General features: G+C 43.5%; 1 protein-coding gene and 1 pseudogene across 1 annotated transcript in view; one reads left to right on the top strand and one right to left on the bottom strand.

Moving 5' to 3' along the window:
• Positions 1–1,078: 1,078 nt before the first annotated feature.
• On the bottom strand, positions 1,079–1,207 carry LOC123610090 (annotated as a pseudogene).
• A 384-nt stretch (positions 1,208–1,591) lies between these two features.
• RNF144B (ring finger protein 144B) overlaps positions 1,592–24,613 on the top strand; it is a 181,082-nt gene continuing 158,060 nt past the window's right edge. The window contains exon 1 of the mRNA XM_045497262.1: positions 1,592–1,743. The gene's annotated coding sequence lies outside the window, so the exon portion shown is untranslated. The remainder of the gene's footprint in view (positions 1,744–24,613) is intronic.

The raw sequence follows: 24,613 nt of genomic DNA, 5'->3' as shown, positions 1-24,613 counted from the left end.
GAGAGAGAATCCCAGGCAGGCTCTGCACCTTCAAGCATAGAGCCCGATGCGCGGCTTGAATGCAGGAACCATGAGATCATGACCTGAGCTGAAGTCGGATGCTTAACTGAGCCACCCAGGCACCCCGAGCATCTAATTTTAACAGCTGTTCACTGTGTATCCCTCTATTCAGCTCTGTGATGTTAGGGATGTTGCTGTTCTTTTATTTTTTTATTTTTTAATGGTTATTCATTTTTGAGAGACAGAGTGCAGGCAGAGGAGGGGCAGAGATAGAAGGAGACAGAATCCAAAGCTGGCTCCAGGCTCCGAGCTGTCAGCACAGAGTCCCACACAAGGCTCGAAGTCACGGACTGTGAGATCATGACCTGAGCTGAAGTTGGTGACTCAACCGACTGAGCCACTCAGGCACACCATGTTGCTGTTCTTATTAATTCTTCTACCCCTAGCACCCAGCAGTGTCTTGAACTAGCAAGCTTTCAATAAATATTGGCAGAATTAAAAAAAAAAAAAAAAAAGCCGGAGTCTCTTTAATAGCCATTTGCATTGTCCAGGGCTCTATTACAAACTTGTTGTTTCTTCAGTTGATTCCTGGCATCCTTAAAGTTATGAGTGACATGACTGGCTATGAATGAATAATGTTGTGATGCCTCTAACCTATTCCATAAATATACATCACATTGACAGGTAAATGAATGAATGAATAAATGGAGTGCCAGTTAACAAATCACCTTCCACATTCCCAGTAGGGATTATGTCACCACTCCCAGCTCCTGCATGTTAATGATACAGTGATGTTTCCACAGATCCCTTCCCGTCGTTCTTATCTTTTATATAATTCAGTATGCTCTGCCCATCGCTACTTCGTTGGCCTTAGAACTCTCCTTCAATACATCCACCTGCTCCCTCCCAGAACTTTGGCTTCAGAAGTGCCTCTCTCCAGAGAAACGGAGGCTCCAGACATGCTCAGTCAGCAAAGCCAGGTATAATTAAATGCTTTCGCCTCGACTTGGGGCCCTGACAGGTGGCAGGTGTGGACAGTGCTGGCAAAAGAGACCTGACCTGTCTTGTCTTGCACAGCTGAACGTACCCTTCTCGAGGCCAATCTAAAGTCCTGGCAACCCAAGTTTAAGTAGTGGGGACGCCTACATCTTTAAACTGATAAGAACAGATACGACACTTGATCTTAGCCAAAAGGCCGAGAAGCGATACATTTTTAAAACAGTAAGATGGAAGGAGTTATTTTGGAAAAACTAAAATGACTGGCAGGCGATTCTCAGAGCACAATCAAGCGTTAAGTGATGTGGTTAAGGCTAGGGAGGACGGAGGAGGCAGGGACGAATGGAAGCGGTGCCTGCCCTGAACCTCGCTGGGTAGATGGAAGATTTTAAAAGGGGTTTTCCGAAGTCGCCCAGCCCCAGAATTTCAAGGACCACAGTCGCTGCCCCTTCCGAAAGAGAGCGCATTTCTGGGGGAGGTGTGTGCGTGCACGCGCCGGGGGGAGGGAGGGCTCGGGAGAGGGGCCACCGCTCTCCGGAATAAACAGCAGGGGGAGAAGGGGAGCGCGGCGGAGGGCGACGTGCGGGCGGGCGCCGGGGGCGCGGGCCGGAGGAGGGGGCCCCGGGGCGCGCGGGGCGGCTGGGAGCCGGCAGACCCGCGCGCCTCTGATACCTGAAGCGTCGCCCGCAGGAGCTGACAGCGGACCCTCCCCGTGTCCCTGCTCCGGACTCGGACCTCGCGCGCAAGGTAAGCAGGGGCGCGGGGTGCGCCCTCCCCGGAGCGCAGCCTGGCCGGCCGCACCAGGTGCCGGTCGGACCCCCTCGTTGCGCCCTCCGCGGTCTCCTGCGCACCGCGCCAGCCCCGGGCTTGGGGGGGGGGGGGGGGTGGTGGTGGTGGTGGTGGGAGGGGGGGGGGAGAGATACGGGATCCTCCGCCTGCTGCGCTGCTACCCCGCGGCCCGCGGGACCCTCATCCGCCTTCCCCGGGGCAGCCCCCGAAACCCCGCGCCCGGGCTCGGCGGCGGGGGGTGAGGTGGGGGACCGGGTGGGATCGCAGGCGGGAGGTCGTCCACCCTCTCCAGGTGTATGGCGCAAGCTCCGGCGCGCCGTTCTCCCCTGGACTCCGCAGTAATTTCCAGGTTGAAATATCGCAGCTGCTGTCCTTCCAAAACATAACCCCCCCCGCCCCCACCTTCTGTTTCTATTCCTAACTTTGAGGTGGGGGTGGGGGTGGTAATAACCCTCGGTCGAGGTAGGTGAACCGTCTTATCGTCCCTGTCTGCACTAAACAATAGGTGGAGGCGCTTTGGGGGTTATTTTCCCCGAAAATTAAATACTGTGATGAGTTTACAAGGTTTTCTGGGTGACTGCGGTGCCCCTAGAACTTGATCGCAGCCTAAAGCAGTAGGTCCCGCTGGAGCGCGGAGATCCTGATTCCTAAATGGGAGGAAGGCTGCGTGCGCGCGCGCCCGCGAGCTTCTGTGTCTTGAAAAATCAATCCAGGTGATGGAGACGGGCTCTTCCCCCCCCCCCCCCCCCGTAATCACTTCAAAGTGTCCGAAAGGTCGGCACACGAGGGACAGGGGGCACCCAATTGATGATAAGCATCACCTGGAAATGGTAGCGTGCCCGGAGAATAAAAACCGTGAAGGCTGGTTTCCTTCAAGTTGATGAATTTGGTGGGGTGGTGGGTTTTGAGTTGGCAATTTTGGGAAGGGAGGGTTAATGTGCATTTGAAATTCAAATAGAGGGTGGAGAGAAATACCATACTTCTGAGGGCCCTTGTTAAAGAGTTAGCTTTGAAACCTCACATTTTTAAATGTAAGAATTCCTTCAAAAGTACTCTGGCGATTAGAAAGGACTGAGGCCTATTCCGTGGAAATCAGAAAATCTTCCCCTACTGTGCTTACATTGCCTGACTTTCTGCCAGTGACCCCTGGAATTTTTACATGTTGGTTCCTTTAAAGCTGAACATCCAAATGCACTCTATCTCTAGGAACCGGAAGGAAGAATTATCATGTATGTTAATTCAGATTCTGTTTACATTCCTAATTATTTGAACCAAGCTCTTCTACCCTGAATTGGTTGAGTGTCTGTAAGTTATATTGTATTTGAACCTGCACAAAATACTAAATGTTTCTCTGCCTTGCACTTTGTCATAGATGTACCTCTATTGCTTTTCATATATATCTGTATCTGAGCCATTCTAAGTACTTACCAAACACTCAGAGTTACCTCCCAGGGAAAATATTTTTATTTTGTCTGTCTTTGGAAAATTGAGGTAAAGGGCTAATTTTTTTAAAAACACCATTCAGTAGGTATCCTATGAAATCCTCCAACTTTTTATGGAATGAGATGCTCATTATGAAATGGGGCTGGAATTGGGTACCTGCTTTCAAGGATATTAAGGACAAGTAGGAGACTTGAAGCGTTTTGAACTTTTAAGAAAAGAGTCACTGTCTAGGTATTGAGCCAATGTGATTGTTTTCCTGGCAAAGTTTTTCTCCTTTCTAAAATTAACTTTCCCCTAGGAAAAATAGTGCAGATTCACACGATTCAGCCAACCAAGCTGAGAAAGTACTATTTGAATTTTAAAAGTGACCTTAATTCATCCCTATGGATCTCATGTTTGCAACCTATGCCACAAAATATGCAGAAATAGTCATCGCTTGCTGACCTTTTCAAAGCATTGGCTTAATGAGGGGTGTTATGGACAGAGTACAATATGATGTTATGACTTGTGTTGGCTTAGGCAAAACTACTATCATTATTTTCCTAAGGTTTTTTGTATAGATATGTGTACAATGGGTCTGGGACTTACATAATTATGTATATATATGTAACACATGTTTTTAATAGCAAAAACCCACAATATTTTTCTTTGTGGCAGAACACTGTAAGCATTAGGTTTTGATTACTTTTTCATGGAAATTTTTAATATGACAGAACTAAAAACTTGAAGGAAATAATTCCATAAAGATCTATTTGGAACTGAAGGCCTTTTTAATAAAAGATGGTTGGATCCCTTAGCTGTATGCTTAGCATACGTGGAACAGTCCTTTGTGAGGAGTGAGGAAGGGTGATGGGTCCCATTCTGGCAGCCTCAGACAGTAGATGATTAGACCCTGCCACTCTCTTTCAGACCTTTAATTTGCTCTGTAACTTGATGCTTCACTGACCCCACACACTCCCTGCCACGCTAGCTCACAGAGGAATTGCTGGCGCTCTGGACTGAATTAAAAAAAAATTTTTTTTTTTCTAAGTATTTATTTTTGAGAGAGAGAGCACGCGCATGGGGGAGGGGCAGAGAGAGAGGGAGACACAGAATTCCAAGCAGGCTCCAGGCTCTGAGCTGTCAGCACAGAGCATGATGAAGAGCTTGACCCATAAAGTGTGAGATCATGACCTGAGCTGAAGTCGAAGCTTAACCGACTCAGCCACACAGATACCCCGGGTTGAATTTTTTTTTCTTCTCCCTCCGATCAATTAGAACATGTTTGCATCGGTTGCAGAATTCAGTTACATGTTTAGCACTGTATTCTAAGAAATACCTTTAGCCACAAAGAGAGTAACCTCAGTGTAGCCTAGATCACAAATTGCCTTATTTAGTCATGCTATATTAATTTCCCTTGATTCAACGATGTAGAAATAATAGAGTCCTGGAGTATTAAAATTGGAAGGCATTTTAGAAATCATCTAGTTTCTAATAATTTCTTTCTACAGATGAATATTAAAGCACTCCTAGCCATAATCCAGACTTTGAAAGAAGACATTAAATTTTATATTCTTTCCAGTTCTTCTAGTAATGAGGAATTTGCTCATTTGAAATGAATTTATACATGAGTTCACTAAAGTAGGAATGGCAGCAAAGTAAGTTGCAAACCTCAGCTAGATTTCCAATGAATCTCAAAGTATGACCTTAAACGGCATTTAAAAAAATGTTTATTTATTTTTGAGAGAGACAGAGCATGAGCGGGGAGGGGGCAGAAACAGGGAGACACAGACTCCGAAGCAGGCTCCAGGCTCTGAGCTGTCAGCACAGAGCCCATTGCAGGGCTCGAACCCATGAAATGCGAGATCATGACCTGAGTCGAAGTGGGACGCTTAACTGACTGAGCCACTCAGGTGCCCCTTAAAGTGTGACCTTAAAGGCAATTGTCGGTCATTTACAAAGGCGGTGAAGTACTTTAAAGTAGCATCCTAGGTTTTTCATTGTGCTGGGTGGGGACTGCTTCCACTGGCAGATGGAAAGGAAAGGAGTATCCGAAAAAGGATGAGTGTATAGATAGAAGAGTACGGTGGTGGATGCACGTGGTGGGGGCTTACTGAGTCAGTGTATCATTCAGGAATGGTTAGCCTTCAGACCCCTCCCCAGAGATTGCAGTCTGAGATAATGGAATCAACCACTGGAGTTTCTAGACTTCAAAACCCTACTTAATTAAGGCTTGGTTTTCAGAATTCCCACTTCTTGATGTCTGTGTCTTTCAAGATCATCTGTCTTAAAAATCTATCTTCCCACGCTCCTAGTGTTGAGACATTTTTCTTTTGTGACTTGTAAAAGAATTTGTCCTGATACATAGGCACCAATCTTAAGAAATCCTATGGAATCTGGGGAAGCATTCTTACAAGGGCTGTATCTCACTGCCAATTATTTATTGAGTTGCTTTACCCACATTAAAAAAATTCCACAGCCTTCAGAGGTAGTTGTTTTTATCCCCTTTATATAGATCTGTGATTCAGAGAAGTTAAGTATCTTGATCCAGGACACCTATCACTATCAACACCCACACTGCTTCCCCTAATGAGTCCAAGCTGTTGATTGATTCTATAGATGGTAGTATGCTCATTTTGGCATTTCATTTGGAATTTCCTAATTCTTTTTTTTTTTTAATTTTTCATTTTTTGAGAGACAGAGACAGTGTGTGAGCAGGGGAGGGACAAAGAGAGATACACAAACAGAATCCAAAGCAGGCTCCAGGCTCTGAGCGGTCAGCGCCGAACCCAATGCAGGGCTTGAACCGCGGAACGCGAGATCATGACCTGAGCCGAAGTCGGACGTTCGACTGACTGAGCTATGCAGGCGCCACCAAATTTCCTACTCCTGAAAAGCTTTTATAAAGTCTTCATATGTGTTTAATGTTTTGGCGTGGGGAGCTCGACATTCTTACATTGATTTAATGATTAAAGACAACTTATGTGTTCCAAAGTGGAATTAATCAACAATCAATAATCAAGATGTCTTTAAAAATAAGGGTGTGAGGGTGCCTGGGTGGCTCAGTCACTTAAGTGTCCAGCTCTTGATTTCGGCTCAGGTCATGATCTCACGGTTTGTCCTGTGAGACTTGGGCTCTGCGCTGATGGTGTGGAGTATGCTTGGTATTCTCTCTTCTTTCTCTCACTCTTCTGCCTATCTCTCTCTCTTTCAAAATAAACATTAAAAAAAATAGGGATACCTGTGTGCCTCACTCAGTTAAGCATCCAACTCTTTATCTCAGCTCAGGTCTCGATCTTGGGGTCCTGAGTTCAAGCCCCATTTTGGGCTCTGCACTGGGTGTGAAGCCTACTTAAAAAAATGTCTTTAAAGATATGTTTTCTTTATAATTTCATGAAATTTTGGGGATTTACAAGATACCTATGATATGACCACTGTATCACATCTCCATTGCTGTCTGTGAGTGATTCACTATCGTATGACATTGTTTCTTTTGAGGTGTTTTAGAAATTTTGTCTTCTTGTGTCATTCTGCTGGAGCAGTTATTTATTAAATTTTTTTTTCTCCCTCCTTTATATTCTCATTAGGGCAGTACATTTGTTTGACTTTGATATGTAATTTGGCTACATTTCTATGAATTTCATGTCAAGACAGTAAAGGGGAAACTTTTTGTTATATTTATTTTTAAAGGTTTATTTATTTGTTTTGATGGGGGAGAGAGAACGAGCACGTGAGTGGGGGAAAGGCGGAGAGAGAGAGAGAGAGAGAGAGAGAGAGAGAGAGAGAGAGAGAAAGAGAATCCTAAGCAGTTTCCTCTCTGTCAGCGTGGAGCCTGATGCGGGGCTCAAACTCACAAACTGAGACATCATGACCTGAGTGAAATCAAGATCGGATGCTCAACTGACTGAGCCACCCGGGGGCCCCAGTAAAGGGGAGACTTACAAAACATTATAAAAATGAACATTGGTTGGGTAGGGTTGAGTCATTGCCCTATAAAGAATATTTCTTACTGAATCTGACACAAATACAGCTACTTAGCCAGAAAAGTTTTACCATTAGTTTTCATGAGTCTATATATTTCAACTGGCTTCTTTTGGCTTTTATTACTTATTCTACTTGATTAACATTTAGCTTTCCAAAGAAGAAGAGTTGCCTCCTTGAAGTTTAATTTTTTTTTTTTAACAGTAGGCTCCATGCTCGATGTGGGGCTTGAACTGAGGACCCTGAGATTAAGAGTCTCATGCTCTATTGACTGAGCCAGCCAGGCACCCCCCTTATAGTTCAATCTCGAAGCTTCTATCCCAGGAGAGTCTTTGCACCTGTAGAATGTTTCTTCCTCTTTCGCCACCATTTTTCTTTTGTAGTTTCTTCCATATCCTCCAAAGTAGAGGCTCATAGAAAACCTCTGTAAACCCTTTGCAAGCTCCACTGCAAGGCCCAGTCCTTACACCTTGGCCTTACTCTTGGCACAGCCCAGCTTCCGGGTCTGCAGTGGGGGAGGGTTGCCATGCGCAGGTCATGGGGGAGTGTTTACCCCCTCCTCACCCTGCCTGCTCTTCCAGAGTGTAGAAGGGCCTTCTCAAGTTTTGCTTTAAGTTTTCAAGTAAGTTCTTGTAACTTAATAGCTCTTTCCCATAATACTTAATTAGTGCAGACTCTTTTTCTTTTTCAAATTCTGTATTAGCATTTGTTGGTACTTTATCACTGTTTTCTGGGAAAGCATGTGAGCAGAAAGAGGTAAGAGTATTTAGAAGATTGTATATAAATTTGTGTGTAAATGTATGTAAGTTTACAAGTAGGCTTGTGAAAAAGGCTAAGGAGCGTGTCAGACAATTGACTAATTTTACATTTTGGTTTCGGAAAACCAAGAGTATAGAGACGACTATCAGAACCACGTGTAATCCCACTACCCAGAGACAACCACATCTAACGTTTTGGCGTAACTTCCCAGTTTTTTAACTATGCGTGTGTGTGTGTGTGTGTGTGTGTGTGTGTGTGTATGAATGTGTGTTATGAATGAATTAAGATTTGTTCCTTTAAAACATTTTTTTTTAATGTTTCATTTATTTTTGAAGGAGAGAGTGTGAGCAGGGGAGGGGCAGAGAGAGAGAGAGAGAGGGAGACAGAGAATCCGAAGCAGGTCCCAGGCTCTGAGCTGTCAGCACAGAGCCAGACGTGGGGCTCGAACCCACGAGCTGTGAGATCATGACCTGAGCCGAAGTCAGATGCTTAACTGATTGAGCCACCCAGGGGCCCCTAATTAAGATTTTTTTTCTATGCACCGTTTACTTTTTTTTTAAATTTTTTTTTTTTTTTCAACGTTTATTTATTTTTGGGACAGAGAGAGACAGAGCATGAACGGGGGAGGGGCAGAGAGAGAGGGAGACACAGAATCAGAAACAGGCTCCAGGCTCTGAGCCATCAGCCCAGAGCCCGACGCGGGGCTCGAACTCACGGACCGTGAGATCGTGACCTGGCTGAAGTCGGACGCTTAGCCGACTGCGCCACCCAGGCGCCCCGCACCGTTTACTTTTTTTTTAATTAACAATATAAGAATTGTCTGAGCTATTTAACATTTTTCCTTTGGCTGTCTGGACTATATTTTATTTGCTCGTTTTTCTTTGGTAATTTAAAAGGTATAGATTATCTCTTTTTTTTTTCTTTTTTTCACGTTTTTTTTATTTTTATTTTTATTTTTGAGACAGAGAGAGACAGAGCATGAACAGGGGAGGGGCAGAGAGGGAGACACAGAATCTGAAACAGGCTCCAGGCTCTGAGCTGTCAGCACAGAGCCTGACGCGGGGCTCGAACTCACGGACCACGAGATCATGACCTGAGCCGAAGTTGGACGCTTAACCAACCGAGCCACCCAGGCGCCCCTAGATTATCTCTTTAAAAGAACCCAACTATTGATGCCTTTAAGGCTTTTGCTTGTTTTTTAATATAGGCATGACCTCATTTTTCTTAATGCCAGGAAGAAATGATGTTTGACAGTTTTCTTTCTGTAAGGTGAGGAATAGGACACATATACTATTTCTCTTTCTCCAACTCCTCTATGTTCTAGTTTTTTGTTGACATAATTTAGGGTTATTAAAATCAAATTATTCATAAATGCTAAAATTATTTTTTTATTTGAAGAATGGTTTTTAACACTTTATTTAAGGTTTATGCCCACATTGACCAAGTTTATTTAGACTTCATTCTGTTTAATTAATGCTTATACCCACTTAAAATTATTACTCTTCCTCCACTCTTAAATTCATATCATGACAAATTTAAGTATAGAGCCAAGTAAATTTTTTAGGAGGCTGTGTGTAGCTGAGGATGTTTTTAAGAAATTGCTTTCAGAAAGCCTGGTACAGATGAGACTACTTTCTGTTTTTCTTCATAGAAAACGCTTGGTGGGGGAGGGAGGGCGGCACATCGGTGACTCAGTTGGTTGGTTAAGCGTCTGACTTCGGCTCAGGTCATGATCTCATGGCTCGTGAGTTCAAGCCCCATGTTGGGCTCTGTGCTGACAGCTCAGAGCCTGGAGCCTGCTTTGGATTCTGTGTCTCTGTCTCTCTCTGCCCCTCCCCCATTCGTGTTCTGTCTGTCTGTCTCTCTCTCTCTCTCTCTCAAAAGTAAATAAACATAAACATTTTCTTAAAAAAATACTTGGGTCATAGTCTTTATCTCAAGTCTCTCTAGACTGAATTCTATCAATGAGGGTTGTGGAAGTCTGAGGTCTGTCTGATTGCTGTTCTTTTATAGGTAATCTGTTTTTCTGTCTGGATGCTTAAAGCATTGTTTTCATTTCTCTAATACTAAAAAAGATTTTTTTTTTTTTTTTTACCAGACTATATCATAATGATAGTCTGTTTTATTTTTTCCTGGTACTCTTTGACTAGTATTGATTTGAAGACTTAAAATCTGTTTTTCGTCTCGGTATTCAATTATTTTCTTCTGATTTCTTTATTGATCTTTTTCTTTTTGGAGTTATGCATACATTTATGTATTCATCTCTCATATCATTGTTTATTTAATAAATGTGATCTTTTTGTTTTTTTCTCTGAATACTGGCAGAATTTCTACTATCATCTGCGCTGTTGAGATTATCGGTTATTTCCAGTATGTTACTGTGTCCGTTGCAACTTTTGATTTGGCCGTAGTATTTTTGGTTGTCTTTTCTAATCTCCGATCCTTCCTGCTTTGTGGTTTTTTACCTTGGCTTCATAGCTGAGATGCCCTTTGCTTCTTACTGGGTCCATTACACAGAAGACCTATCCAAATTTCTACTGTACAGCAACTTTATTCCAGTTCATACCATTTATGGTGAGTTTTTAGAAGAGTCTTCTTTTGAAATAGTCTTTTCACAGATGCCTGGGTGGCTCAGTTGGTTATCTGACTTCGCCTTAGATCATGATCTCACGGTTTGTGAGTTCGACTCCCCACATTGGGCTCGCTGCTGTCAGCCCAGTCCACTTAGGATCCTCTCCCCCTCTCTCTGCCCCTCCTCTGCTCACTCTCTCTCAAAAATAAATAAAACATTAAAAATAAGAAATACAGTCTTTCCAGACACCTAGTATTTTCTGTTTGCTCTGCCTTGGAGAAGTATTCTCTCTTGGTTGAGAATCAGGAGTTAAGATGGGTCCTGTACATCCAGAGTAGAGCCCTGGCTGACTGCATGGACAGCAAAAGGAGAAGAAGAAGTTGAAATGTACTGTGATTTACTTTAGCTCCTCAGAGAGATGGGAGAGAGCAAGAGACAGATGGTATTAAAGAAAAGAAATTTAGCTCTTCACTAAATGTTTTTTATTATACAGTGCCTGAACTTGATTAAAATGGAACCCTTTCGGGATGCCTGGCTGGCTTAGTCAGTGGAGCATGGGGTTCTTGAGCTCGGGGTCATGAGTTTGAGTCCAGTATTGGATGTAGAGATTACTTAAAGAAAAATAAGATAGAAACGTTTGTCTCAGTTTTCAAACACTTTCTGACATTATCTTATTTTACCCTTGAAACAGTTGTTACAGAGTCCCAGCGCCGTGGCCTTTGGAGATTGTGGGTTGAATACATTCCTTAACATTAGTAATGGAAGCTTTGCATATTGGTTTTCTTAGCCTCATTTCTTCACCTAGAAGAAGTAATGTTTACCTCAGAGAGTGGCACAGGGTACAGGGAATAATTATATAGGAATTGCCAGAATATAGTTTGTGGTAGAAGGCATGAATGAGATGGCCCCCAGAGGGCACAGAACAAGAAGAGGCCCCTGAGGGCACAGAGGAAAAAGCCAACAAAGGAGACCAGGCAGGAGTGGCCAGAGCCAAGGACAAAGATCAGAAGAGAGTGGAATCCGGGAATCAAAGGGAATTTAGAAATTCCAGATGAAAAGAACTCTCATCAGCATCCTGAACATTGGGTTTGGCGGTTGGCTAGCATGACCTCAGCCACAGACCCTGTGAGTAGAGATGCAGGGAGAGAGTTAACACGTGTAGAAAAGAAGATAGGAAGTGGAAGCAGCCAGTGAGAAGATGTTTCTCCCTTAGAAGAAAGGGATAAGCTAGGAAAGAAGAGAGAGAAGTCAGTAGCTAGACAGATACTCAAGACTGCAGATTTGGATTTGAAGGAATATCACAATTTCAGAGGTGAAGAAAAAATTAGGAACTGAACGTTTGCCAAGTAAAAAAAAATTTTTTTTCAAGCAAGGACATTAAATATGGTACCACCTACTATTAACTTATTTCCGAAAAGAGAGAAAATACTAATGTGAAAACATGGAATAAATTTAGCTTTGTGAGAAAGTATCTCCGTTGGTAAAGTTTTTCTTTTCCTGTCCAACTTAGGCTTTTCTCCCTGGGTTCAAGGTTCTTTTTTTTTTTTTAATTTTTTTTTTTAACGTTTTTTATTTATTTTTGAGACAGAGAGAGACAGAGCATGAACAGGGGAGGGGCAGAGAGAGAGGGAGACACAGAATCGGAAGCTGGCTCCAGGCTCTGGGCCATCAGCCCAGAGCCCGACGCGGGGCTCGAACTCCCGGACCGCGAGATCGTGACCTGAGCTGAGGTCGGACGCTCAACCGACTGAGCCACCCAGGCGCCCCTTTATAAAAAAAAAATTTTTTTTAACATTTTTTATTTATTTTTGCCTGGGTTCAAGGTTCTATCTCTTCTTTAGAGATCTGGCTTCACCAGTGGTCTTCTCTCTCAAATATTTTCAGTCTCTTCTCTGTTGACTCTTTTCCATGATCATATGAGTGCGTTCCATTCCATCTTAAAACAAACATGACCTATATGAAAACATGGGAGGACCTACACGGAAACAGTGGCAGAGAGGATGGGCTGAGAGGTCAGACAGGAGGGAGGTCTTATAAATAGCATTAGTAGGACTTGGTGACTGATTGGAGGCGGCAGGTGGGAGAGTGAGAGGAACCTAACATGACGTCCAGCTTGCAGAATGGCTGTGCTACGTGGTGCTGTCATAAAGGAGAAAGAGGGCTGGGACGACAAAAACTCATGGGCTCAGTGCAGTATACAGTAGGCTGTACAAGTTGGGAACTCTGTATCTTTGACTCTTCCCCTGCATCCTCCAACTAGGCCCCACCTCACCCAGCCACCCTACCCCTGCCATTGTCTTTTCAGCCTTCATCGGTTGGTGCCTAAACCTTGGCGCCTACAATTATTTAACTCTTGGGAGTTCAAACCCTGCATGCAGGAGTTTGCAAGCTAACAGACTACGTGTATTTTCTACAGAAAAAAGTAAAAATGAACCAGATGATAGAAATAGAAGTCCCCCGTAACAGGATGTCAAGATGGAACCTTTTGAGTTTTCAGTTTTAAGCTGTGACTCCAGACCGTTAAGGCCGTATTCCAAAGTCAGGTCTAAGACTACAGGACAGACTTTGTGGTTAGCTCACTGGCCACTTGCAGCTGATAAAACAGGCTGGAGAGGCTATGGAAATAATGATCAGAAGATAGTTTTTAAAGAGTTTGTAGTGAGTTTGAGTCCCCGCTCCTGAGAGAGGAGTGTGAGGTAATGCCTCTGCAACTCAAGTCTAGAGAAAGGGTTGTTATTTTTTTTAATGTTTGTTTATGTATTTTGAGAGAGAATCTCTTTTTTTTTTTTAATGTTTATTTATTTTTGAGAGACAGAGAGAGACAGAGCTTGAGAGGGGAAGGGCCAGAGAGAGAGGGAGACACAGAATCCAAAGCAGGCTCCAGGCTCCGAGCTGTCAGCACAGAGCCTGATGCGGGGCTTGAACTCACGAACCGTGAGATCATGACCTGATCCGAAGTTGGACGCTCAACTGGCTGAGCCACCCAGGCGCCCCGAGAATCTCTTTTTTAGGCCTCGAACCCACAACCCTGGGAACATGACCTGAGCTGAAATCAAGAGATACTTAACCAACTGAGCCACCCAGGTGCCCCCATGTGGACTGTTCAATGATTGGGAGGCATAGTAGATGAGAGATCTAAAAGGCAAGAGACTGGCTAGTTCCACTATTGGTAGATGAAAGAGATGTGGCTGCATTGTGCTATAATTTGATAGAGCACCAGCAGTCGGGTTGTTCCCCAAGGACCTAGGGTAGACTATTCTGGAGAGTTAGCTAGCCTAGCCTGGAGTCATCTCAGGTCATGTGCAAGAGGGCCACCTGGACCCTAGCAAGGTAAACTGAGGAAATGGCCCTCAGTAACCATTTTCACCAGGGGATCTGTAGGTTGTAGGTGAAAGACCCCCCCCCCCCCAGTGATGAATGTAGAGTTGAGGTTCTCTGCCTCACAGCCCCTTGTTCCTCTCACCATCATCCCAACGCTGGCTCAAGAGGAAAAAGTAAGCTTTAAATACCCACTAAGCTCACACATCACCAGCATTAGATTATTATTCAAGGGAGACCTTTCCTTCTGCCTCTCTTCCCCCCTCCCCCACCCATCCCACCCCTACTTTGGTATCAGAAAGTGGCATAACCTATATATATTAGTGATCTGGCTCAAGAGAGAAGAATCTTTCCCTGTCCACCTTCTCTGGTACAAGGGGAAAATGTTCATTGAAGGTGTTCAGTGGGGCCAGAGCTGAAGGAAGAAGTTTAACTTTGCATGAAGTTGGAAGACTTGGCATGCTGCATATGATTGGGTATATTAATTACAGAATGGTGATCGATTTTTTTTTTTTTTTTTGGATTTAGAGTGACTTGAAGTGTCTTCATTATTTATGAGGACCTGGAAAAGTCATGACAACTGTCCTGAATTTCACCCAAGGACAAGGGAAGAACAAGCCTCACATACTAAAAGAGGCAATGGAGAAAACAGATAAAGTCATCTTCTGATTATATCCCATGAGTCCTGCTTATTCACTGTAAGGGTCATACAGACAAAACCATCTGCAGTTTTTAAAGGATACGTAATTGACAAGAGGATGGAAAGGAAATGCAGGTTATTACAGGGATTAAACAGAAATGTCATGATAACTATTTTCATTTCTTAAAAGGATGCTAGGAGAATTTTAATTAGTTGGTTAAAATATATATCAGGTAATTTAAGAATAAGGTTTGCAATCTGTTCCACAGCTGGGGAAGTGATCTGAGTTATTGCCTTTGTGAAACAGACCCATAAGACATTTGCTCCTTTCTGTTACCAAAGAATCACAGAAGCCATAAATGGCTAAGATTAATTGTTCACTATTTACATTCTGCCATTGATCAATTAAAAAAAAAAAAGCGTGTTTTCCTGTAAAACAATAAAGATGATGCCCATAAACCAATAAACTCCAGAATAAACAAAAATGCTAATGGATGTCTCTTTTCAGCTTTTGGGAATTTTAAAAGGGCTTTAAACTATTAGCCTCCATATTATCTTCCCTGAATTTGCGAAGTTATTCCATCGAAATCTTTAAATTCTTTTTTATGTTTATTTTTGAGAGAGAGAGAGAGAGAGAGAGAGCGAGCATGAGACACAGAATCCAAAGCAGGCTCCAGGCTCTTAAGCTGTCATCACAGAGCCCAATGCAGGGCTTGAACTCATGAACCCCGGGATCATGACCTGAGCCGAAGTCAGACGCTTCACTGACTGAGCCACCCAGGTGCCCCTCAGTCGAAGTCTTTAATTGTAAAGGAGTGCCAAGGGAACAATCTAAATAACGTTTCTATTAATGTGTCCCTAAAAGTGGAAAAGACGACTTGAAAAATGCATAGGAGTCACCCGTAAAGTACTTACACTGACCGAGAACGAGTGCAGTTCCTTCCGTAGAAATGGAATTTTGGATCCAGAAGTTGGATAGTGGATTGACCTGACTTAGCACAGCAATGTGAGTCAGTGTCCTGTGGGTCTGGAGGAAACCGTGCTGTGTCCTTAGGGTTCTGAGGGCAATGCCACATTGTTCTAGTGCTCTGCTAAATGCTACGTGCAGCTCTTTTAGGCAAAAGGACTAGCGGTAGCATGACTTGGGGCATATTACATGTCCTAGTATTGCCATTTTGCTGCGATAGGCACAATTTTAAGCTGTCTCCCAAGATCTTTGTACACCCCTGTAAATCCCTTCCCCTTGAGTGTGGTTGGAGCCCGTGAGGATGATCTAGTTGCTTCCATGTTTGTGTTCCATTATCCACATTATGAAGACTGGAGAGAACTGTAGGTATTGTATACCTGAAACTAATATACCACTGTGTGTTAACTATGGAATTAAAAGAAAAAAAAGACTGGAGACAGGTTCACCTGCTGGCTTTGGGGAAGCAAGCTGCCATGTTGTGAAAGGGTCATGTGACTAGGACTCTCGAACAGCTGCTAAGTTTGTGGTGAGTTGTTTCATGGCTACAGAAAACTAACACTCCCCCCCCCCCCCCCCAATTTTTTCTAGTCTGTCCTCTGGGAGTTAATACAAGCACAGGCTGGAAATTCTTCGTCTATTCTCGTGTCTCTCAACTTCCTGTATTTTCCATTAAATTTCTCTGTATTGTGTCCCGGGCTTTCTTCGGATTTGGCTTGAATTTCACTGATTCTCTCTTCAGCTGGCCGTATTGATTGGCTTTGCTTTAATAACAAAGTAGAACAGACAACCTTCAAACTGCATGGCACATGGTGTCAAGTCGGGGGCACCATCTTTGCTCCAGACAGAGGGTCAGGTTCAGCCCACCCCGTTGTGAGACCACGCAGTGTGACTTTCTCGTGCTGGGCATGAGGGCTGGTGGGCTTGCAGCGTCCCCGAAAGCCTCTGCCCACAACTTGCAGCGTCACTTAGCCCGTCGACCGAAACAAGTCAGTGGCCAAGCCCATGACTGACATGGAGAACTAGACCCTTCCCCAGGGGAAGATGAAAAGAAAAACTGTAAACACTACCACATCTGAAAATGGTGTACTTTGATCTTTCCCTTCACCGTATTTTAAATTCTAGATCTCTACGCTACGTGGTTCTTTTTTAAGTCTCATTCCTTTACTTCATGGTATCTTGGTCTTGACTTACACATGCTGGCTATGCCAGCCTTGATCTGGTCAAACCTTTTAAATACTTTCACATTCCTAGGGTGCCCTCCTGCCTGTACCTTTGGTGGAGTAAATTGTCCTGATTCCTCCGTCAGTTCCCTGTCTCGCGGTGGCGTGCTCGCCGTGCGCCTTCTCAGCTTTGACGGTGAGTGCGTCACATGAGTTCCACGTGCCCTGGGTGATGGAGGTGTTCCTCTGAGCCAGCTTTCCATTTCTTCTGTTGAGGTCTGCATGCTTCCTCAGTCTGGGATCTGGTTTCCAGGCCTGTGTCATGACGGGGCACTTGAACTCCTTCCTTGTGCCTTGAGCAGGCTAACATCTCTGATTTCTCACTGCCGACCCTTCTCCCATCTGTAGCCCGGGGCCAGTGCCCTGCTTTTGTACTGCCTCCCCACAGGGAGGATGGAGTTTTGCAGTCCTCCACCCTCCTGACTCGATGGGAGGGGCTCACCTCCAGCCCCGCAGGGTAGGGAGGCCCCATACTCCAAGGTGAATGTCTGGTCTCGCTCTCCTCCTGGGTCTTCATTTCTCAATCACGTTTGCGGGGTTTGAATTTCTTTTCCGTTTCTGGAAGATTTCCCTTTCTTGCTTTCTACCCAGCTACTCACTTAAAAATAATTTGTTAGGGGCGCCTGGGTGGCTCAGTCGGTTGAGCGTCCGACTTCGGCTCAGGTCACGATCTTGCGGTCTGTGAGTTCGAGCCCCGCGTCGGGCTCTGGGCTGATGGCTCAGAGCCTGGAGCCTGCTTCCGATTCTGTGTCTCCATCTCTCTCTGCCCCTCCCCCGTTCATGCTCTGTCTCTCTCTGTCTCAAAAATAAATAAAAATGTTAAAAAAAAAAAATAAAAAAAAATAATTTGTTATACTTTATCCAGAACATAGAAGTGTTAGCGGAAAAGGAATTGGGATGGGAGACGGAAAGAGTTGGGGGGTGGAGTGGGCTTCTCAAGTCACCTTGGCGTGCCCTAGAGACTGGTCCTGACATGCATCTTGTGACCTGCCTCCCCCAAATTCCATTCTACTTTTTACTGGAATTACACTGAATCTATAGATTAATTTGGAGAGAATTTATGTATTTACAATATTGAGTCCTTCCGCCTATGAATCTGGTTTATACCTCATCATTCATTCGAGACTTCTCTTTAATGTCCTGCTGAAATTATGCAATTAAAAAAATGAGTATTATATACATATTGTTAAATTTAATTCTAGATTTTATGATTTGTTCCTAGGTATTATTCCTGGCTTGTTGAATAACCACAAGCAAATTATTTAATCATTATAGTTTTAATTTGGTTTGAACGGTTTAGTTGCCCTTATTTAACTCAGACACTTACTGAATATAAAGTGACAAACCTACGAGATAATTCAGTTTAACATTTTCATTCATGAGTTTAGTCTTACTATGTTGTAGTTCAGAGACTGTAAATATGTATTTATCAAAATCACTCAGAATATCTGTAAGTAAAACTTTTTGACGTGTAAGTAAAACTAGAAACTACCAGCAGTCAACTAAATGAATATGTGTGGTTTTGTTACTTAATGCATGCCAGAGTCAGGATTTGTAAAACCATTGGCTGAAAGATGGAAATTGTGGAGGCCGGCTCTGTTGCTAGACTGGGGAGCTCGGCTTTCGGCTCTCGGCATCAGACAGTAAGTGAGTGGTGTGGTCTTTGTTGCTAGGATGTGGTAAAAGGCAGCTCAGACACAAGAGGAATGTTACGGTCCTAAAGACGCCTCTTACAGTCATCAGTGCTAACTCTGGGACAGCCCTCTCTGTTGGCAGGTTTATAACTGTCTGCCCTGGTTTCAGTGACCTTCAGTTTTAAAGGATTTTGTGGGGCACCTGCCTGGGTGGCTCAGTCAGTTGAGCATCCAACTCTTGATTTCAGCTCAGGTCATGATCCCAGGGTTGTGGGATCGAGCTCCGTGTCAGGCTCTGTGCTGAGCGTGGAGTCTGCTTAAGATTCATTCTCTCTCTCTCTCTCTCTCTCTCTCTCCGCCCTGCCCCCCCCCCCGCCCCTCTCCCCTGCTACTGCTCTCTCTCTCACTCTCTCAAATAAAATAAAATAAAGCCTTCTGCAAAATTGTTGTGAAAATTTATCATTTCTTTTAATTAAAGAACACAGGTAGGGCACTACAGGTCAGGGCACTACTAAGATCCTAAGGAGGCACCCCCAAATCAACCAGGACTAAATGGGCAAATCGTAAAATACAGTAGGGATTTCTGTGCTGCAATATTCTCTGTTATCTTTAGTTATTCTGGCATGCCGAGATAGCACCCTATATTAAAATTTGCTCATTTTAGAAAATTGTACCTTTGCTATTTAGTTTTATTATTGTTTTCAAGTTACTGGAAAACATTTAAAATATAGAATCTTAAATAGGCATATTTAATTGTGATTCTACAAAACTATTCTGAGAGCAGCATTAGGGTGTAGTGGGAAATAAAAAAGCCTCAGTACCTGATACACTAAAGCAAAATATATGTACATGAAAAGCACATTGGATATGCATTATTGAGGCTGGAACTTGTATACGGTATTATGGTCACAAATCAACGATTTCTTGGATAAATATACTTTCTTCACATTACGTTGGTTGGTTTGGTTTTTTACTGATTCCCTTGTAATACGGGGATGGAAGAAGAGAGAAAACAAGTCAAACAAGTTGCCTCTGTCGTATCTGAAAAGCCTGGCCGAAAGCTGGTAAGACCTGCTATGTAATAGCCCCCATTTATATTTTCGTAATGTTAAATGTGCCTTAAATCACTTTGATACACAGGATCTCACTGGGCTCCCGCAGATGCTCTGAGGCAGATGTGGACAATATTAGCCCTCCTACTTGGTGCAATGAAAGCCCCTGAGAAAAGTGTCTTGCCCGAGGCCTTCTATTTAGAAAACTGGAGGGTTTGACCCAAAAGAGAAGTGACTGAAGTGAGGTGTGGGGTTTGGGAAATAGTAATCAGTAAACTGAGGCTTGTGGATTATTGAGTGTAGTATTTCATCTCCCTGTAATGCACCTTTCCGTCCTTGGTAATAATTAAGACTTTACAGTTTTTTCTCCTCAAGTCAGAATGTTTCCGTTGGCTTTACAATGGAGAAAAGGCTTAGTTTTAGCAAAAATGAGCCACAAGTTGGAGGTGTGTTACCTTTAGAAATTACATTCAGCCACGCTGAATGTGGCTCAGTTGGTTAAGTGTCCGTCTTCGGCTCAGGTCATAATCTTGTGGTTCGTGAGTTTGAGCCCTGCGTCGGGCTTTGTGCTGACAGTTCGGAGCCTGGAACCTGCTTCGGATTCTGTGTCTTCCTCTCTCTCTGCCCCTAACCCACTCACATCACATTCTGTCTCTGACTCTCTCAAAAATAAATAAACATTAAAACAAATTTTTTAAAACCCACTTATTTAAAAAAAAAAAAAATCAGGGTGCCTGGGTGGCTCAGTCGGTTAAGCGTCCGATTTCAGCTCAGGTCATGATCTCACGGTCCGTGAGTTCGAGCCCCGTGTCGGCCTCTGTGCTGACAGCTCAGAGCCTGGATCCTCCTTCGGATTCTGTGTCTACCCCTCTCTCTGCCCCTCCCCTGTTCACACTCTGTGTGTGTGTGTGTCTCTCTCAAAAATAAACATTAAAAAAAAATACTTAAAAAAAATTACATTCAGCCAGAACCTGTTCTATGTCAAGCTGTGTGTGAGGCCCTGTGCACAAGTGAGAGATATTCTTAAAAAAAAATTTTTTTTTAAATGTTTGTTTATTTTTCTAGAGAGACAGAGTATGAGCAGGGGAGGGGCAGAGACAGGAGGAGACACAGAATCCGAAGCAGGCTCTAGGCTCCGAGCCATCAGCACAGAGCCCGATGCAGAGCTCGAGCAAGTGAGAGATATTCTTGTTCCTATTTTATATACCACAAAACTGAGGCTCAAAAAGGTTTAAGTTTATTTTTAAAAATTTTATTTTTCTTTTTAAAACAATTTTTTTCATGCTTTTATATTTTTGAGAGAGAGAGACAGAGACAGACAGCATCCGAAGCAGGCTCCTGGCGCCCAACTGTCAGCACAGAGCCCGACACAGGGCTCAAACTCATGAGCTGTGAGATCATGACCTGAGCCGAAGTCGGATGCTTAACCAACTGAGGTGCCCCATAAATTTTTATTATTTTTCTAAAGTTTTATTTATTAAAGTCATCCCCACACCCGACAGGGAGCTCGAACTCACAACCCCAGAGCAAGAGTCACACTCCCCTCCAGCTCAGCTGACCAGGTGCCCTGAGGTTTAAGTTTACTAACCAGTGCAGGGGTAGTTGCCCAGCTACTAATGAAGAAGCAAGAATTTGCACTTGGGCCAGAGTGTATTCCCCTTGTCTACTCAGACTGTCAGTGAAATGCAAATCTAGCATCAGAACCTTTGCTGTAAGGGCAGCTCAACATGGAGACCAGGTGGAGTTTCTCTTTCCCAGCGATGCCACCAGGTAATCAATAAATCATGATTGCTTGCAGAGCCTTATTGATTCAACTCTGTGGAGCTCTCTCCTCATTGGCTCCTCTTATTCACATAGAGTTTAGAGCCAGCTGCAAGGGACTGTGGAGGTTAGAATTTACAGACCAAAGGCGTATAACTGAATCCTTTTGTGGAACATTTTCAAAACCTACGTGCTGCCTTCTGATTTCGTAGGTCTGAGTTGTGGATGGGTTTGTGTGTTTGGAGCGTTTCCTGGGGTAATCTGATGTACTTTTCTGGTTAAGAAATCCTTTTTCTGGTCTAACCCCTTAATTGTGGCGATGAGAGAGTTTTCTTGGAAGGGAGACAAATGCTTCTAATTTAAGATTGTCTCGGTTAATGTAGGTAGTTAGAAAATGTGAGCCTCACTGATGTGATTTCTCCAGTTCTTTCTGAGTTCCTATTTCACCACTAACAACTTGCAATTCTGATTTAATGACTTGGGGCTTTAGGTAGGCTTTTATTTTCAAAACAAATCTCTGTTTTTCCGTAACGTAGATGAATGAACAATGCTGTACACTGTGCTTTGGGTTCAGAAATCGTGAGAAGCGCTTTAATGATAATAATTCAAGTTGGTTGCAAACAGCTGCAGGAGGGGGAGACAGAGCGAGCTGCAGGGTCCAATGCCGGGAGGCACACTGAAGTCTGTATGGTGTCTGTGGGACCAAGACTTTGCTCCAGCAGGAAGAGAATTTCTTTAGACCCTCTATATTTATCTTACATTCATATATGTCCCAAGTGATTACCAGCATGTACGATTTATGACTTGCCATCATGTCCCCCTGTGGTCATCTTTAGTGACTGTGAAACATGATTTCACAAATCTTGAGGTTTATGGGAATATAAAAGTTTATTTTTGCTGGTAGATAAAGCAGGCTCCTGGAGACAAAGGGGAAGCAAGGATATCTTTTGCTTACATTGGATAGTTGGAAAAAAGCACCTGGAAGAATCTATCATTTGTGGAAGAGAAAAGAGCATAGCTGATTATAATGTTCGTTGAGACCATCCTCCTTAGTTGATCAGTAGCTTACCAGGGCTCTGTTTTCATTCATTAGGCTGCAAATCCAGCTTTCTTAAAATTTTTTTTTTAATGTTTGTTTTTGAGAGAAAGACAGACTGACAAAGGGAGGGAGACACAGAATCTGAAGAAAGCTCCAGGGTCTGAGCTGTCAGCACAGAGCCTGATGCAGGGCTTGAACCCACCAACCCCAAGATCATGATCTGAGCCAAAGTCGGACGCTTCACTGACCGAGTCACCCAGGCGCCCCCCAAACCCAGCTTTCTTAACGGCAGAGATCAAGATATTTAATAATGTGGGATTCAAATGATGTATTATGGTTTCAGTGGCTTGCTTTATAATCTGCCTTTTATTAAAACAGATTCACTTTCTAAAGGGAGTTATATTTCTGATTTTACATTTTCCTTTCACAAAGAGGAGTTTATACTCCTCTTTCTGTATTATGTAAAACGAATTTTTTTTCTGTTAATATTCTTAATGACAGGGAGTAAATATGAATGTCTATCTCCTCAACTCATTGAACAGAGTGACCTTGGTTCAGGTAAAATGTTGCCAGCTGCAGTATAATGCTACATTGTTGCCTTGTAGAATTTAGAATTTTCTCAACCCTGTAGGAAAAGGCACAAATATAAGCAGGGAGAAGTAACAAGAAGAAAGTGCATTTAAGCATAGTATAGTCAGCTCTCGAATGAACAGAAAACTTTTGCTTTGGTTACTGAAACTATTCCTAAATGATGGTGTAGGATCCTTGGGGCAAATGCTATGCAAGGTACATGCCATAATTCCTTGAGCAAAGTGAGATTTTCTACTTTTGTGACTATTTGAAAAAGATAACAAAACAAAGCCAAAAAAAAAAAAAAAAAAGAAAAGAAAAGAAAAAGCAACCAAGTGATCACCATTTTTGTATGGTTTTTTGAAACAGGCTTCTGTGTTTGAATGTTGGATCTTCAGGAGAATAGATCTTGATTTTAGTATTGCTAGTGCAACCAGTGAACAGTCTTCCTGCACATTCTCATTAACTTAATCAGTGTTGTGGGTTGCATAAGGCTGGATGAGACCTCTGAAATCACCTTTTCCCATCTGATTATCTTACAAGTCAGCAAACTGATGTGGCTTTCCAGGGTCATTGGTTGTGGGGGGCGGGTGTTGAACAAAGGCCATTGCTGAAGGTTTGTGATGCTTAGTGACATTCTTTGTAGCTTCTTTCTGCTTTTGATTAAAAAATTTAGGTACTTAATAAATTCGTATATTCAGAGAAGATCAGTCTCCAGTTTTTCACTTTTCAGAAATACAGAATGTGGGGGCACCTGGGTGGCTCAGTCGGTTAAGTGTCCGACTCTGGCTCAGGTCATGATCTCATGGTTTGTGAGTTTGAGCCCCGCATCAGCTTCTCTCTTGTCAGTGCAGAGGCCGCTTCAGATCCTCTGTCCCCCTGTCTCTCTGCGCCCCCCCCCCCCCCCCGGTGCTCCCTCTCTCTCAAAAATAAACAAACATAAAAAAAATGGAGTGTGGTAGTCATGTTCTTCTCCAAATATTTCTGGCTTTCTGCCTTCAATATTGCATTTCCTGAGCCCTCCCCCGCCCCCCCCCCCTCGTGGTTGGGTGCGTTCATGTGACCAGTGTCACCAATGATTTGCCAGCAGAATTGCATATCGCTTCTGAGAGGGAGCATTTAATCCATGGTATAAAACCCTGTGGAAATGGGTCTGTGGTAGCAGTCCCATTGGTCTGTGTCCCTGAGTGATAATGATGTGCAGCACCCCACTGCTGAACGGGAGTAGTCATTTCGCATGAGTGGGAAAACCTTTAAAAAAAATTACTTAAAAAAATTTTTTTTTTCAACTTTTATTTATTTTTGGGACAGAGAGAGACAGAGCATGAACGGGGGAGAGGCAGAGAGAGAGGGAGACACAGAATCGGAAACAGGCTCCAGGCTCTGAGCCATCAGCCCAGAGCCTGACGCGGGGCTCGAACTCACGGACCGCGAGATCGTGACCTGGCTGAAGTCGGACGCTTAACCGACTGCACCACCCAGGCGCCCCTAAAAAAAATTACTTTTATCTGAGTATAATTGACACACAAGGTTACATTAGTTTGAAGAATGCAACATAGTGATTCCGCAAGTCAACACATTATGCGCTGCTCACCACGGTGTAGCTACCCTCTGTCACCATACAACAGGATTACAAGACCCTTGCTGACTGTGTTCTCTGTGTTGTACCTTTTATTCCTGTGACCTAATGTAAAAACCCTTTTTGTTTTAAGCCACTGAGCTTGGGGGCTTATTTGGAAACCCTGGGTACAAACCTCCTAAGGGGTGTCTTCTTTTAAGGAAGACAGTGCTTCTAATTTAGGATATAGCATTAAAGGGGAATGAAGAATTTAGGCAACACATGTGACAATTTAGGGCAAAAACAGCGATATGATTTTTTTGCTTATCAAGGGT

The sequence above is a fragment of the Leopardus geoffroyi genome, chromosome B2 (genome assembly GCF_018350155.1).
Source record: "Leopardus geoffroyi isolate Oge1 chromosome B2, O.geoffroyi_Oge1_pat1.0, whole genome shotgun sequence".
NCBI lineage: Eukaryota > Metazoa > Chordata > Mammalia > Carnivora > Felidae > Leopardus > Leopardus geoffroyi.
Note: the sequence above shows the minus strand (reverse complement) of the source record. Positions and strands in the feature narration are given on the sequence as shown.